This window comes from Acipenser ruthenus, chromosome 5 (genome assembly GCF_902713425.1).
Source record: "Acipenser ruthenus chromosome 5, fAciRut3.2 maternal haplotype, whole genome shotgun sequence".
In the NCBI taxonomy this organism is placed as follows: Eukaryota; Metazoa; Chordata; class Actinopteri; order Acipenseriformes; family Acipenseridae; genus Acipenser; species Acipenser ruthenus.
The window spans coordinates 32,099,668-32,115,338 of NC_081193.1; the positions used below are offsets into that span (position 1 = coordinate 32,099,668).

At 36.3% G+C, this 15,671-nt stretch overlaps 1 protein-coding gene across 3 annotated transcripts in view; it reads left to right on the top strand.

Annotated features, from left to right (window-relative positions):
* The first annotated feature begins 644 nt into the window (after window positions 1-644).
* The window catches only part of LOC117403068 (TGF-beta-activated kinase 1 and MAP3K7-binding protein 2-like), a 61,852-nt gene continuing 46,825 nt past the window's right edge, over window positions 645-15,671 (top strand). For all 3 annotated transcript variants that reach the window (XM_059023990.1, XM_059023989.1, XM_059023992.1), the window contains exon 1: window positions 645-1,008. The gene's annotated coding sequence lies outside the window, so the exon portion shown is untranslated. The remainder of the gene's footprint in view (window positions 1,009-15,671) is intronic.

Consider the following 15,671-nt stretch of genomic DNA (forward strand, 5'->3'; position numbering starts at 1 on the left):
CATTTTTTATATACACTACTGTCTTTCAGTAATTTTATAGAATGATAATTATAAAGTATGGAGTATCTGACAATTCGCAGTTTTCAGTTGACAGTAGAACACGTTACAAGAGGTAAGCTGTTGTACTGTACATGTTGTACAGTAGTTGTAGTAACGATGCATTCCATCTGGGGGAAAGCTGAAACAGCACAACCCCTCCTTAAAAAACATTTTTGATGGCGCTGCGATAATACAGCAACAGACCGTTGTATGTCACTTGCTAATGGCATTTATTCTAAATAATAATAATAATAATAATAATAATAATAATAATAATAATAATAATAATGTCTCGTATTTACATAGCAGACATACTTAGCAGCTCTTCTGTAACAAATTAAGTAACAACACGAACTTTTACGTTCATTTATAGTATTAGTTTATATAAAATATAACCCCGTTTACAATGTACTTAAAAAATTGCAAATCTGTGTCAACGCACGGTGAAGAGTATTAGAAATTCACCTGATGTTGTATCTAAAAACCTGCCAACCCTCCACAAATCTATACTCCCACCTTTCTTCCCCCACGTGTCTAACAGTTTCCACTTCAACAACAACAACAAAAACTTTTTCAAGTTTTTTTTTTCTTTCCCTACACATTTTCCAATGTTCTTAGCCTAGCGCAAGAAGAGCACAATCTCGCGATAGGTGGTAGCCGCCATATTGTGTGACAGTATTTTGATTCGTATCGGGGCTGGAAGCGAGAAAGGAAAACAGAAAATAAAGGGGGAGAAAAAAAAAGTCGGAGGAACTGTCAAAATAAAACCCGATAATTTAAAACAGCGGAGGGCTACGACGTGGTACTGGCCCCCTCCTACTTCAGGAAAACGTTGAAGGCCACGGTGCTGTTTTTACCACTTTCCAAAGTTCCACCTCCGCTTCTCTGATACAGCACCCCCGGCCCTGAGGAGAATCGGTGGCGGTGTCTCGGGTGTTGAAGGTGGCCCGGGGAGCGGCGGCGGAGACGGTAAGAAATTGCTATGGGACAGGCCCGCTCGCTGCTAAACCTATTCCCCTTCAACTTGCATAGCGGTGCGCGTCAGGGTCCAAAAATTTGAAATTTTTCAAGTGTGTGTATGAGTTTCTGGACAGCGTTACTAGAGAGGGGAGGAGGGGTGATTACAAAATAAGAAAAAAAAGCCCTTATGAGTTAGTGTCATCATGTTGGGGGTTGTATACGTTTTTTTTTTTGAGTTCATGTTAACATTATTTGGTTATACGAGTGTGTATGAATGCATGTTTATTTTTTGGAGATTGCACAGTTGGGAGGAACGCCTAAATTATTTAGAATACAGTAACCATTTGATGCACAAAGTCGCAGTACATTGTTTTATTGGTGCTCCAAAGCTAAGACTAGAAGTTAGCCACATTTTCCACTTTCCTTTGTTAGCCTTAGCACCAGTATCTTACTCTAGTAAAGTTAAATGGAATGCCAGTTCCTTTGCAACATTGACAGCATTTAAACATAGATTTGAAGAAAAACAAATTACTTAACGAACATGGGCTAGAAATCCAGCTGTATCAACTCCCACAATTTAACAGAGCTGTGAATGACTTTGTGAACCTCAGCGCTTGCTGTTGGATTCATTTATTTATATACCTAATCAGAGTACCCTAAAAAACTTTCCACCCGGCGCTGTACTCAGCTGGCAGGCCCCAAATTGAAAAGTAATAGACAGTCTGGGGGCGGTGGACAGACACACTGCCGGCTGTACAGATATAAATGTATCTAGGATGTTTAAAGTTTTATTTGTAATGGTGCCTATGTCTGCTTTCTGCCAGGATTAGTCTTCTATCAGATCAGGAAAACTGGAGAAATCCCAGCTCTGCATTAAAGCTTCCATTTTAATAAAAACCCAGAGAGTAAAATAAACATATAAAAACGTGTGTACAGTTTACTTCTAATTCCAATCGTGAAAAAGTTGATTAAGAGCATATTAAAGCTTATTTTTCAGCAACCCATGTCATTTCATCAATAATAATAATAAAAATAATTTGTTTCCAGTGACTAAACAAATTGAAGAGTCTTTGCTTCTGCATTGTCTTTGGTATTCTGGCAGTTACATGTGATGCATACAGTATTTGTGCTGGGGATTCAGGACACAGATTGTCATATTGCTTTATGTACCTAAAGTAGCATCCGGCCAACTAGTGATATTTGCCGACTAAGTGATCTCCTGATGTGATTTTCATTTATCTGTCTTTATTGGTGGGTGTTAGGAAAGGGTGTCTGATCAGCATTGCACAGCTTGCTAGAAAAGCTACTAAACCTGTTTTGATGCATGCAATTTTGCTGTTGTAATTAATAATAATTGGTTTTCTGTGACTTTTAATATGCGAAGATTCCCCCTGGCTAGAAGTGACTCACTTAAATAGGTTTGTTCTGTTTGGTGGAATTTGAAGTGTCATAGGGTAGAGATTAGGGATGGGACGGTGTAAATAAGTAAACCAAAAAAGTGGTAGCTTTAATATCACAGTAACGGCTCGAAATTAACGGGGGTCATGCGGCAATTGCCAGGGGTGCCCATCTCAATTGCCACAGTGCCCCTCAAAATGTATGTCTATTCATGGCCATTATGGCCACAGTACCCTTTCAACTACAGCAAATAGACGCCTAGATAAGGACCCCCAAAAAAAGATGGTTGTGTGGTTAAGTCACATCAGCAGGGAAAAAACAACAACAAACACCTTTCAAGCACATGGATTTCTACCGTGCCTAATAATGCCACCTCAGAAAAGAGTCCAGAAAAAACGTAGAAAGCCTGGCACAATCTGCAAAACAATTTGTAAAACCTTTTTCAGGTGAGTATGTTTCAATTGCCATTATCCCCTTATTTTAATTTCCTTATGTTTACCACAACGAATCCAAAACGGTAGGAAATACTGTTCTACATTGTATTACAGTGTGTATTATAATTATTTGTCCATCTTATGATCGACATGTTTTTTGGTTTTTCAGTTCATCCATAAAGGTAACACAGCTACTCTGCATTTTGTATGTTACATGCAGGAATAAGATTTCTGAGTTTAGTTTGTTAAACTGAAGAGAATATATGCTATTAAATACTCATTAATTATTTAATTACACAGAATTAGCCCCTACTTGCAGAATTTTTAATGCATAGCAAAAAACTGAAATGTGAATTTTTCTTCAGTGGTACCTACTACAGCTGTTAGATGTCAGGTGCAGAGCGTGGTTATTGTGCTGGGTGAAACAGTGATTTTAACGTCAACTTTACCAACCAAAGTATATAAAACGTGTAAATAAGCAGTTACAGTTTTAGTGTTTCAAACTGCACTTAAAAAAAAAAAAAAAAAACTAAAAAACACTAACAAAACAAAAAAAAAACCTTGAATATCTGAAAAAAAAATTGGGCTCCGTGAATTGGCCAATACACAGTTGAAATCGGGTGTATAAATGGTCGTTTCATGTTGAGTCAAGCAGTGTGCAGCTCGACATACCGTATGCTTAAATTGTATCTATTTACTTATGTTGAGTCTTTGCATAGCTCCCACTTTTCTCCTTTTGTGAGTGGCAGGTATATAGACAGTTGCTTCGATCGACGTGTGCAGTACTGTCTTTTAATTTAATATCAGTATTTAAATTATCTAGAGTTTGGGGGTTTTAATTCTGACAAATGCTGCATTTAAATATGTTTTTTGCTGACTATTTTTATAAAAAAGTGAAACGAGCCAAAAAGGACCTTTTCTACGCCAGAGAATAACATGCAGATTAAAGGTGGCGGAATAAATATAATTGAGCTGCATTTTAAGTAGTGCTCTTCTAATGCAAGCAAATAATTAATCAATTTTTGTTGATTATTTGAAGGACTGGACAACATCTTCCATGTCTGAAGATCGGCTTTGTGGTCTTGCCCTGCTGCACTGTCACAGAGATGAGATTGATCTTCCCAGAACAGACATTTTGCAGAAATGTGATGCCAGTGGTCACAGGAAGATTGGCAAACTACATTTAAAATCAGATGCACATGATGTTGCGTAAAAAAAGCCAATCGGAGCACTTTATTTCCTGAAATTTAGAATTCTATTATAGTATCTTATTTAGAAAAACTAAACTTTTGTATTTAAATAAACAACATATTATAAACCTGTCAGGTGAATAAAATAGGAATGCTGTCTTCTGATTGGTTGCTGTAGAGGGCATTAATGGCCAGGAAATGCCCTCAGAATGTCCACAAAACCATCACTGATAAAGTACAGTAAGGTATCAATCCGCCAAAAAGAAAATCTAGTATAACTGTCAACTGTCAGAACCACAACAAACCCATGAAATAATGGCTATAACAGATCACAAAAACGAGTCCTGTTTAAAAAAAATTACTGGCTCCATCTCTAGCCAAACAAACGAGAATGGCCTTCACATCTTTCCAGTGTCTTAACTCCTTTAGTTATTGATGTCCACCAGCCGTCAATAGTTGTAAATCAGCAGCAAACCTTCCAACAATCTGCAAACCTGCAAAAGCACATTCAAAAACCGAAGCCCAGTGCTTTGCTCCACCCTCAGAAATCTCAGCACTTTCACAGGAAACCTGCAATTCAACTTGAAATAAATACTTAAAAAAAACAACAATGAACTTTACAAAATAAATAACTCAAATATTTAAATTGATATTTTAATTCCTTTCTTTTAAGAATAGATTAATTTGTTTAATAATACTGTTACAGTGTTTGCTCCAGGACTTACAGACTGAGGGTCAATGTGGCCCCCTCTCAAAATTTTAGGGGGACGTTTTCTTCAGTGAGGGGGTCAATATGTTTGATTCAGAACCAACCACCATTTCTTATTTTTGTTTGTTTTTAAATATGCCAGCAGAGTTTACTGACCTTTTGTTTCTGAATAAAAAATAAAACTGTAAAGCTGTAGATACAGCCAAGGTGTCTCTACAATACTCACTGTCACTTTTGGGGAAAGTATTGGGAAATGTGTCACAGTGATGCTGGTGTATCACTGAGTAGAGGATATTCATTGTACCAAATCATATTAGAACAGGGGTTTTCAATCTTTAAGCTGCGTACCCCTTTCCAAAAAATGTAGTCCACTGAGAGTCATAAAATGAAAACAGAAAAAAGGTCTGTACAAAAATATGATACAACAAAATGCACAAGCCTTGGAGTGTGTGATGGATATAAATATAAAAGTTACAGTATTCTAAAAGAAAAAAATATATTGTATTTACTTTTAGCTAAAAATAGTCCCTCAGACAGGTTTCTAGTTTTTGGAAACATCATTTTATTGTAAATATTAATTAATTAAAATCAACGAAGCCTCCGTGCTAGCCTCAAATCACTCAGAAATAACATAGGACTATTCCATGATAGCAAATGGCAATCATGTATTTTTATTGATAATAAAATTACAGAAAAGAAGGCAAAGAGAAGTTCACTGTCCACACATCTCTACAGCTGACCTCATTACGAAAACATGTTATTGGCATTTTTAAATTCTTGGTGATTAAAACGTACAGTACTGATGCTAACTTAAAAAACAATAATAAAGCACTTACCTAGTATGTGATGGATGTCCCTGCTTGTTACCACACAACTCACTGATGATGGCAGGGAAATTGGAGAGAGCTTCAGTCGCAAGACATTTTTGGTGTTTTTAATCTCTAATGGTATTTCGTCTTGAGCGCCCTTTGCTAGTAATGTTCTAGTATTGAGCCAACAATCCATATTTTTTCACTGGTTTGAAAGCTAAAAACTCTCAACTCCCACACCAGACGTAACTCATGGCAATACTAGACCGCATGGCAATACCTTTGTTTCTGATTGGCCATACATTCTGTATTTTGAAATGTAGTACTTAAGTTACAATAAACTTTAATCGAGTCATTGAAAAAAAATAAATATCGATTTACAGGCACTAATGCACACAGGAAATAAAATTAGTTAAAGACTAGGCTTTTAGTTTTTTAAAATATGTTTTTTATAATCCCAGACAGACCAACTGTTTATGACATTTAAACAACAGGGCTTATTTAAAACATACATATTTAATATGTAAATTAGTCGTGTGTGCACTCAACGCTGTGTCACAGCTCGTCAGTCTGGTGTTAGTGACTAAACGTTGATTACATGATAAAAGTTTGCAATAGATTGGCAAGTGGTATTAAATAAAATGCGTTGTCTGACATTTCAGAATTTTTCTCACGTACCCCAGTTTGAAAACTGCTAGAAGAAACCACGTTACTATACAGTTTAATAGTAGTCGTATTTAAATGCCATTGTCGTGACTGGTAAATTCTTACCTTCCAGCTTCCCCTTTATTTTGACAATTTCCATATAAAAAATTGCATTTTTTTTGTTTACATTTTCATTCTTAGCCCCCAAGTAAATATTTTGGACAGTTTTCAAAACAATTGTTGCTTTATTTTTACAAGGCACGTTGGTGGTGTTGATATGATAAACGCGTATATCTGCTTCAGGGACTGTATTTAATTTTTTTTCAAGGTTAAACGATGGCCCGTGTTACACAGAACACTAAAAATAAAATGTCAAATATACAATACATTTCGTTGGTTTTGTGGATTTGCTATATATTTTTTAACTTATTTTAATACTGCTATGATATGGTTTTAAAAATGCTATTTACCAAAACCGTGACTGCACGTGAACTGTATTACATAATAATTTCCTTTATTCCGATTCCAGTGGTGTTTTCTCAGTGCAAGATGTATATACAGTGCTGTATAAAATCACATACACTGTGTGTGTGTGTGTGTGTGTATATGTATGTGTGTGTGTATATATATTTATATATATATATATATATATATATATATATATATATATTACCATAGCTACTTTACTGTGAAACTGACTAACCAGGGAGGGTGCGAGCGCATTCTACTGGACTGGAGAATAAAAACACAGGAGTTTAATTATGAAAACGCAAGTGTAAACAAACAAGTAAAAAAGATTAGCCTGTTGTCACACGTCATGGTAATACAAAATGCATTAATTTACTGCGTATTGGTATTGCGTCTGGTCTGGGAAGGGGTACACCGGGCGCGTTAAGAGAAATCCAGCGGGACATTTTTTATTTCAGGGGGGGCATTGGCGCAATGGCGCGGCCTAGCGCGAACACTGCTGTTAGTTATAGAATCAATTTGTTATATTTACCTATTTAAAACTGTAACTTTTCGAAAAAGCAGACGAAACACAACGGTCTTAAATGTTTTCTCTGTCTTAAATGAATTAAAAAAACTGAACTGTATTTTGATTTTTTTAATGTTTGGTTGGTTTGTTAAGAAAAAATAATTCCCTTCGCTGTTGACAGGTGGAATTATACCAGTTTGCCAATTTAGAGACCTGCAGTACACTACATCATGCAAGTTATAAAACAAAACTTGCAAAAGTACTACTGTAAATTACTTAAATTACTATAATTTACAAAAATAACACAATCACACTTCCTTTCACGGAATGATTTAAACTTTGGTATTTTTATATTTTATTACGCCAAAAAGCTGATAAAAGGCATAGCAATTTAAAGTATATCATAGTATGTATTCTATTAAGATCTGTACTTTGCTCAAAACAACATGGAGCTGCAGTTTGTCAGGAAAATTCTAATGTATAAAATAAGTATATAAAGTACTTTGTTCAACTGATGGTACACAGAATTAGGAAATACACCAATGCGACATAGGCGCTGGTGTGTCTAATATTAAACTACTGTACCAGTGCCACAATGGGATTACTACAGCCACGGTTATGGCTCACACAAACTTAACTGTCAACAACCCGATTAATTTTTTCAGGATCTACGGCATTCAGGTCATGTTCAGCGTTCCCTCTAAAGCTAAAATGTGTGCATTTTTCGCAAGAACTTGCAACAACCTTCACACTCAGTTTACTAAGTTTTGCAAGTTATTGTCATAAATATCAACCTTAATCGAGACTCCAACATCTCGAGGTAAACCTATCGTTTTGAGAGCATTCTTGCAAAGCATTAACATACTGTAAGCATATTTGTGTCTGTCTTGCAGCTGATTCTCTGCTTTCCCTCTGTAAAAATGCACGTCACATTTGTACATAGTTCGCTCGGGCACCAGCAAATCTACTGGTACAGGGTGGGCGAAGTAGATGTCTGGCAATTTTGCCTCTATGGAGAGGGCTGCTTCATCTGAAGCATTTTGAAACTGGTAAAAGTGTAATCAAAATATTAATGTAGAGTCAAATACACATTTAAATGTAAAATACAGTAATTGAAGCAAGTTGAGTTTATTCATCATGTGACTTCATCACCTCTCTGCTGAAACTCAACATGACAGCTGCACCAATGAAGAAAGTAAAATGCAATGTCTCAGTAAAAGACAGACCTAAAAACAAATCTGATTATCTGCAAGTTTTGCTGTCATTCCATTGATCATGAATGAGTCAATACCGTTAAAAGATCATATTGCCAGTCGTGAACACGTAGAGAACAAGAAAGCAAATAAGACGGCAGCAGTGGCAAAGCACTGCATTTTTGTATGCTGAAAACTAAGGTACTGTACTGCGCAGGAGTGGCTTTCCGGAAATAAGTAAGCCAAATTAATTGCGTGTTTAATTATTATTTAGTTTATTTCTTTCCATGCTACCTGCCTTTTAATAAAGCTATAATTAGCAATATTAAACCATGTACGTTTCTTAATTACATTATATTATCTGACGATGAAGAAACGAGCGCAAATCTATTTTTCTAGCTCTACATTCCATAAAGGAAGTTGATCGCATTACTGTGTAAAGATGTAGTCACTACACTACACACCGTTTGTTTCATAAAGACGTTGTGTATGGAAACACATCTCTTGTTAAATTTAGCAAATAACAAGGCAGAATTAGCAAAGCAACAATTGAGAGGATTAATTATGCATTTTTATCAGCGTTTCATATTTTATCCTGGTGTGACAGAGAGAGAAAGAATTCGAACTGTAAATCTCCCTCCCGACCAAAAAAAGGCGCTGGGTAAGGTTGATCGTATGCTTCCTCCTAGATGGACTGCCTTGACGGTAGGCGGAAACCGGAAGGTGACCATATTAGGGGGAGCGCGTAGTTGCATGTACCTGGAAGGATTCCATTGCAATCAGCTGCGGGGCGGGCCCCTATTGGAGAAACCATGGCAACGGGTTGCTTGCAAGGAGGAGGTTCTGGGTACAAAGGGGAAGCAGCTACGTTAGTACGGCCCCTTGCGCTGATGACGGCATCCAGCCGGAGCCTGTGTTTTTGTTTTGTTTTGTGTTTCTGACAGAGGAGGAGTGAGAGTCGGGAGCTGCCGCCGCGGAGCCAGCACTAAGACCCGGAGCACGTCCCTCAAAACAAAAACACAGGCTCCGGCTGGATGCCGTCATCAGCGCAAGGGGCCGTACTAACGTAGCTGCTTCCCCTTTGTACTCAGAACCTCCTCCTTGCAAGCAACCCGTTGCCATGGTTTCTCCAATAGGGGCCCGCCCCGCAGCTGATTGCAATGGAATCCTTCCAGGTACATGCAACTACGCGCTCCCCCTAATATGGTCACCTTCCGGTTTCCGCCTACCGTCAAGGCAGTCCATCTAGGAGGAAGCATACGATCAACCTTACCCAGCGCCTTTTTTGGTCGGGAGGGAGATTTACAGTTCGAATTCTTTCTCTCTCTGTCACACCTGGTTATTGTAATAACAGTAAAACGCTAAACTTAATTAGGGGAGTATTGTACATAGGATTACTCTCACATGACATTGCTGGACTTACTAAACCTGTTTCATATTTTTTTATTGTATTGTAATGCCAGCAAACAGGTCGTTTCGAAACACCCTTCATTTGTAGACTGAACTACATTGTTAGTGGAAGACTGTAAATATGATTCTCACAACAGTGCTGGGCATTTTGTTTTTTGAACTGTTGTCAGCAGTGTGGAGTAGTGGTTAGGGCTTTGGACTCTTGACCGGAGGGTCGTGGGTTCAATCCCAGGTGGGGGACACTGCTGCTGTACTCTTGAGCATGGTACTTTACCTAGATTGCTCCAGTAAAAACCCAACTGTATAAAAGGGTAATTGTATGTAAAAAGAATGTAATTGTATGTAAAAAGTAATGTGATATCTTGTAACAATTATAAGTCGCCCTGGATAAGGGCGTCGGCTAAGAAATAAATAATAATAATAATAATATAATTCTTAGGTTTTCCTGCTTATTTTAATGCCAGCAATGAGCCAAGTGAAATCTATAAACATTCTGAAGTGTTTTCAGGTGCTTCTCTTACTGTTTACTTATTACTATTCTAATTAGGGCTGCAACGAAGAGTACATTTTGACCTTCAAAGGTTCGTACCTTCGATGGTACACGTTTGCATAATTTATTGGTGACGTCACCATACTAGTTGTTTATTTGATTGAAAATCCTATTTTAGGTAATCCATATTAATGGAATACAACATTCACATGTAGTTTAAAAATACATTATATAGAACAAGAATCATGTTTTTATAATTTAAATAAAAATACACATTGTTTATTTACATGTAATTGAACCTGCTTGCGATATATACAGTAAGCATTGCACCAGCACCAACTGCAGTGGGCAAAGCTTTATTTAAGTCACCGTTCCAAGCAGGTTATCAATCACATTTTACTACTTCTAAAAATATTAATAATGCTAAATAATATGAACTTACGCTTGTCAAGTGACCCCAGAGATTGGTTTTGCCTCCATGATGATACGAGTCGCTTGCACAGTTTGCATTCAACTTTTTTTTTTTGGTTGTCTGGGCATTTAACAAAAAAATCCAAAACAGCAGAGGGGTTTTGAGACTTTGCTTCTGGATAACATGAGCTGGAGTGTGGCGGGGCGGACGGTGCTCAGTTTTCGAAATTAAAATTATTAGTGTTAGCGTATATTTCAAACATATTCTACCATAGCACTTCTCTTGCACTGTCTTCACTAGGTATTCAGGACATATTTTACTGAAGCAATACAGCCTAGAGATACGAGCCCACTGCTTTGGATACTTCATACACTGCTCCATACACTGCATCCGGCGCCATGAAGAGTTGCTACATTTATGTGTCACTCAGATTTGTGATTTATAGTATTCACACATTGTCAAACAGTTTCTGTTGACAGAAAAAAAAATAAAACAATACAGTGCGTGAACCCGTTTGACGAACCTTCGAAGGTTTAAAACAATCTTCGAATCCCTGGCTAGCGAACGAACCTTCAAACCTTCTGACACAGCCCTAATTGTAATTAAACGTTTAATTAGTTACTCTCAATACCGTTAGTCATTTTGAATGTTGGATGCAAGCTTTTAGACTCTTGACTGACCTCCTCTCATCCCAGACATGGAGAAAAAAAGTGGTTAAAGTTATCCATCTTCGGAAAATGAAAATGTCACAGGTATACTGCTTTATTGTTAACACAAAAGCTGTCAGTCTCTGTGACTGTCCTTATTCCCACCCTCTTGAGCCATTGATTTGTCAACATTCAGACTGAACCCGCCCCTGGAATCCATAGCAAACAGCTATTGGTTAGAAAGCCGACTAAACTTGTGTGTATTTATTTATTAAAAAATGTATTGAGGCCATAACTAAAAAAGAGACCTCTATACCAGCTCTTATTGAGATCATAAATGATTATGGTATGGTGTCAGGCTATAACGTTAATTACTTAAAATCTGAAGCTATGCCAATATGAGTTTTAGGGACACCCTCTCCACCTGTATCTTTTCCCTTTCACTGGTCCAACAAGGTATTTATGTACCTGGGGATTAAGCTCTCACCCTCACTTTCACAATTAACTAAGCTGAATCTTACTGCAGTGGTTAGTAAAATCAAGAAAGATCTTGAAAGGTGGAGTACGCTACCTGTATCATTGTTAGGCCGTATCAGTATTTTAAAAATGAATATTTTACCAAAACTTTTATATCCATTACAAATGATACCTAAAGCAATTCCCAATAAGTTGTTTGTAGACTTAAGTAAAATGTTTACTAGCTTTGTATAGCATGGTAAAAAAGTAAGACTGAGGATAGGCAGGAGGTCTGGCTGTACCGTCTGTGAATGGGTTAGGGAGGATCCTGACTCCAACTGGTTGGATCTAGAGTCTGATGGCTGTGGCTCATTGGCAGTTAGGTATATTCCATTTGTTAACTATAAGAAAAACATGTCAGAGCTTAAAAGCAATTATTATCTGGAATACATTACTTACATGGCATAATATTAAAACATTTTTTAAGATGAAAGAACACTTCTCTTTACTAGCCCCTATAGCAAATAATCTTGATTTCCTAGCATCCAGTATTTGGGGACTGGCATGGCAGAGGCCTCACACAATTATTGACATTTGAATTTATCTTGCCAAATTCTCTTTTTTTTTTTAGATATCTACAGATAAGGCATTTTATCTTAAGGAATCTCAATAATCAGACCACACACACCCTTAAAGTTAACTTTCTGGAAAAAAATCATACTGACAGCTAAGCCACTAAAATTAATCTCCTCGATTTATAATTCTCTCTATTCCAACTGTAATGCTAATGCTGATGGTAATAGGATGAGCTGGCAAAATGTCTTGTCATTGGAAGTAGATGATGATACTTGGGTCAATAGTAGGAAATACTGTACATAGATAAGTAACAAGGATAGAAAAACACAATTTAAAATTCTTCATAAAATGCATTGGACCCCACTTTTTAGAAACAAGTTTGATTCTAAGATATCTCCGGCATGCCCTAAATGTAACACAGAAACTGGCACTTAAATACATCTGTTCTGGACATGTCCAACTATCATGCAGTTTTGGGACACTAAAGGAAGAAATTAGTAAAATACTTGGACATCCAACAGGGCTTACTCCACTCCGCTGCCTTTTGGCAGCCAATTTTGAGGATATAACTGAGCCTCACAGGGCTAGGTTGGTTTATATATTTTGTGCAAATAGCAGACCTCTCCAAGAAAATAGTTTGAACACTAATTTGGAGAAAGTATAGTAATGTGTGTTTATTTATTTCACACCTCATTAATGCAGTGCTTTCATTTGCATGGTAGTTTCTATACTGTCATTTATAAATTCTGTGATGTGTATAGAATACGTTTTAATTCAAGCTGTGCCAGTGCTAAACAAAACAATTGTGTTGCATGTTCGGTTTTGCCAAGATTGTACCGTATTGCTACTGCATCATAAAGAAAATACAGCTGCATAAGGATTATACCTTTCTACCACAGAATATATTCTTAAAAAATCGTGTGAGAGAAGTGGCTTATGAATAGTAAGTACACAACTTTTATTATGTATATTATTTAAGCTGCCAAATGTCCTGGGAAAATAGAAATCAAATTCTGTTTCTACGTAGCATGTGTAAACTCTACTGTATTACTGTAGATACCCTACTCTCCTTTGCAACCTAGTTTTTATTTTGCCTCCCGAAAATCAGACTGTTAGCACACAGAAAGCATGTTTTCACCACACTTTTTTTTTTTTTGGTGTGGAATCACTATAATCTTTACGAAGTAGAACATACAGTATGTATTGATTAAATACCTCCACAAGAGGAAATTTGAATTGTGAATTTTTATGCAGATCTAGCCAATGTCTGACTGCCTAATAAACATTGCTGATTTAAAATGTAAATCTTCATATCTGCAACATGTCCACCTTGCTGTTCTGTAATAAAATAAGTATGCAGTCGTGTTGCTGTTAACAGTACACTGACTAGCGAACTTCCTTGTTAAAATAAGTTGCTGTACATTAACATATTTAATTTTTACATGTTCAATATTCCATTATGTATGTAGGTGTGTGTGTAAATTTATTAAAACAACCCCCTGCCTCTGTAATTTGATTTGTTGTACAATGTATAGCACCTTTTTTCATTTGCAAATGGAGATTTCAAAGCCAGACCAGTTCATTAGTGTGGTATAATTAAGTACAGACATTCTGCTGTAATATTTTGTTTTTCAAATTGATGGAAACTTGTTATTTTCAACAAGTTTTGTAGCAGAAATTTAACTACAGCAATTTAAGATGACTTGACCACAGTGTATTAACAAAAAATTATATTGTACCGCGGTACGGCGATAACCGTGGTATATTTTTTGACGGTTACCATACCGTCAAAATTTTATACCATGACATCCCTATATAGATAGATAGATAGATATTATATAGATAGATAGATAGATAGATAGATAGATAGATAGATCAATCATTTTTTAAATATATATATATATATATATATATATATATATATATATATTTATATTGTGACAGGGCAGGAAGCCCTGCACATGGGAAATGTGTGTTTGTGGCAGACTAAATTGTTTTAATTATCACCTGCACCTGGCTACCATTGTAAATTAGAGCCAGGTGCAGGGTATTTAAAGAAAGCAGCCAGTCTGCTCAGGGCTGCTGTGTGAAGAGCCCGACTGTGTGTCGTAGTCCTGAAAGGTACTGTGTGAAAGCCTTTTTGTGAATAGGATTATTTGTTTAAAAACTGTGGTTTTTTTTGTTTGATTTTTGTTTTGGCAGGTGAACAGCTTCCTGTTTAGTGTGTTCCTGTGTGTTTTAGTTAGTGCTCATGAGAGCTAGCTGTTTATTTTTGTTTTTGTTTATTTGTGTTTTAATAAAAATGCACAACCGCGCTAAAACTGCAATTTCTGTGTCTGGGGCAACGTCTTTTAAGGGGCAACAAACCGGAGTGGAAGCAGCTCGGTTTACTCCTATATATATATATATATATATATATATATATATATATATATAATATATATAAAATAAATTCTGAAGTGTATGTGTGTATATACAGATGTGTATATATAAATAGTGACAGGAGAAAACTGCAAAGAGAGAAAACTACATTGTATACAATTTTTTTTTCTGTAAATGGTTTATTCATGACTGTACTAAATGCCTGTAATATTGAAATGCACGTTCAAACCAAAAGAAAAAAACATTTTCCCACTAAATGCATTCTTAGCAGGATTATCCTTGCACATGGATTGCAGGGTTTTTGTTCAAATAGACCTTTGTTTTGTTGTACAGTACAAGAGATGGATTAACCTGTACCACTCAGCCATTTGTACTGTATTTTATTTCAAAGGCAGTGTGGCCTAAAAGTTTGAGAGAAACATTTACAAGAAAGATCCTGTTAGAGAAGATTGCATTAACCCTGGTCGTGGGACTCAATTTAAAACCTGTCAGATGATAAACCTAAGACAGTGCTTATCAGGTTTTTGTGGTTTTTTTTTTTTCTTCTAGTGCTGCAACAGTTATTCGAAGTATTCAAATACCTGATTTAAAAAAATATATATTAAAAAAAAAAAAAAAAAGTTGAGTAAAATTTTATGAATTGAGTACAGTATTCATCATATTTAAGATGGCGGATGATGCACATACAGGTTCAACGGAACGCAGCAAAATCTGAAATAAAACCTCGTGGGATTACTTTACAAATCCTTTGAATGAAGGGAGGTCTTGCATAATATGCAAGAAAGACTTTATCACACCAGCACAAGATCATTGTTGGCACACCTTAAACAAAGCATCCTACGTTTGCCTTTCTTTTTATCTGACTTTTTTACTAATTATCTTAAAATATATTTTTAAAAAATTAACTTCATGCCATTATATTTGGTGTGCTAACTTAGCAACACA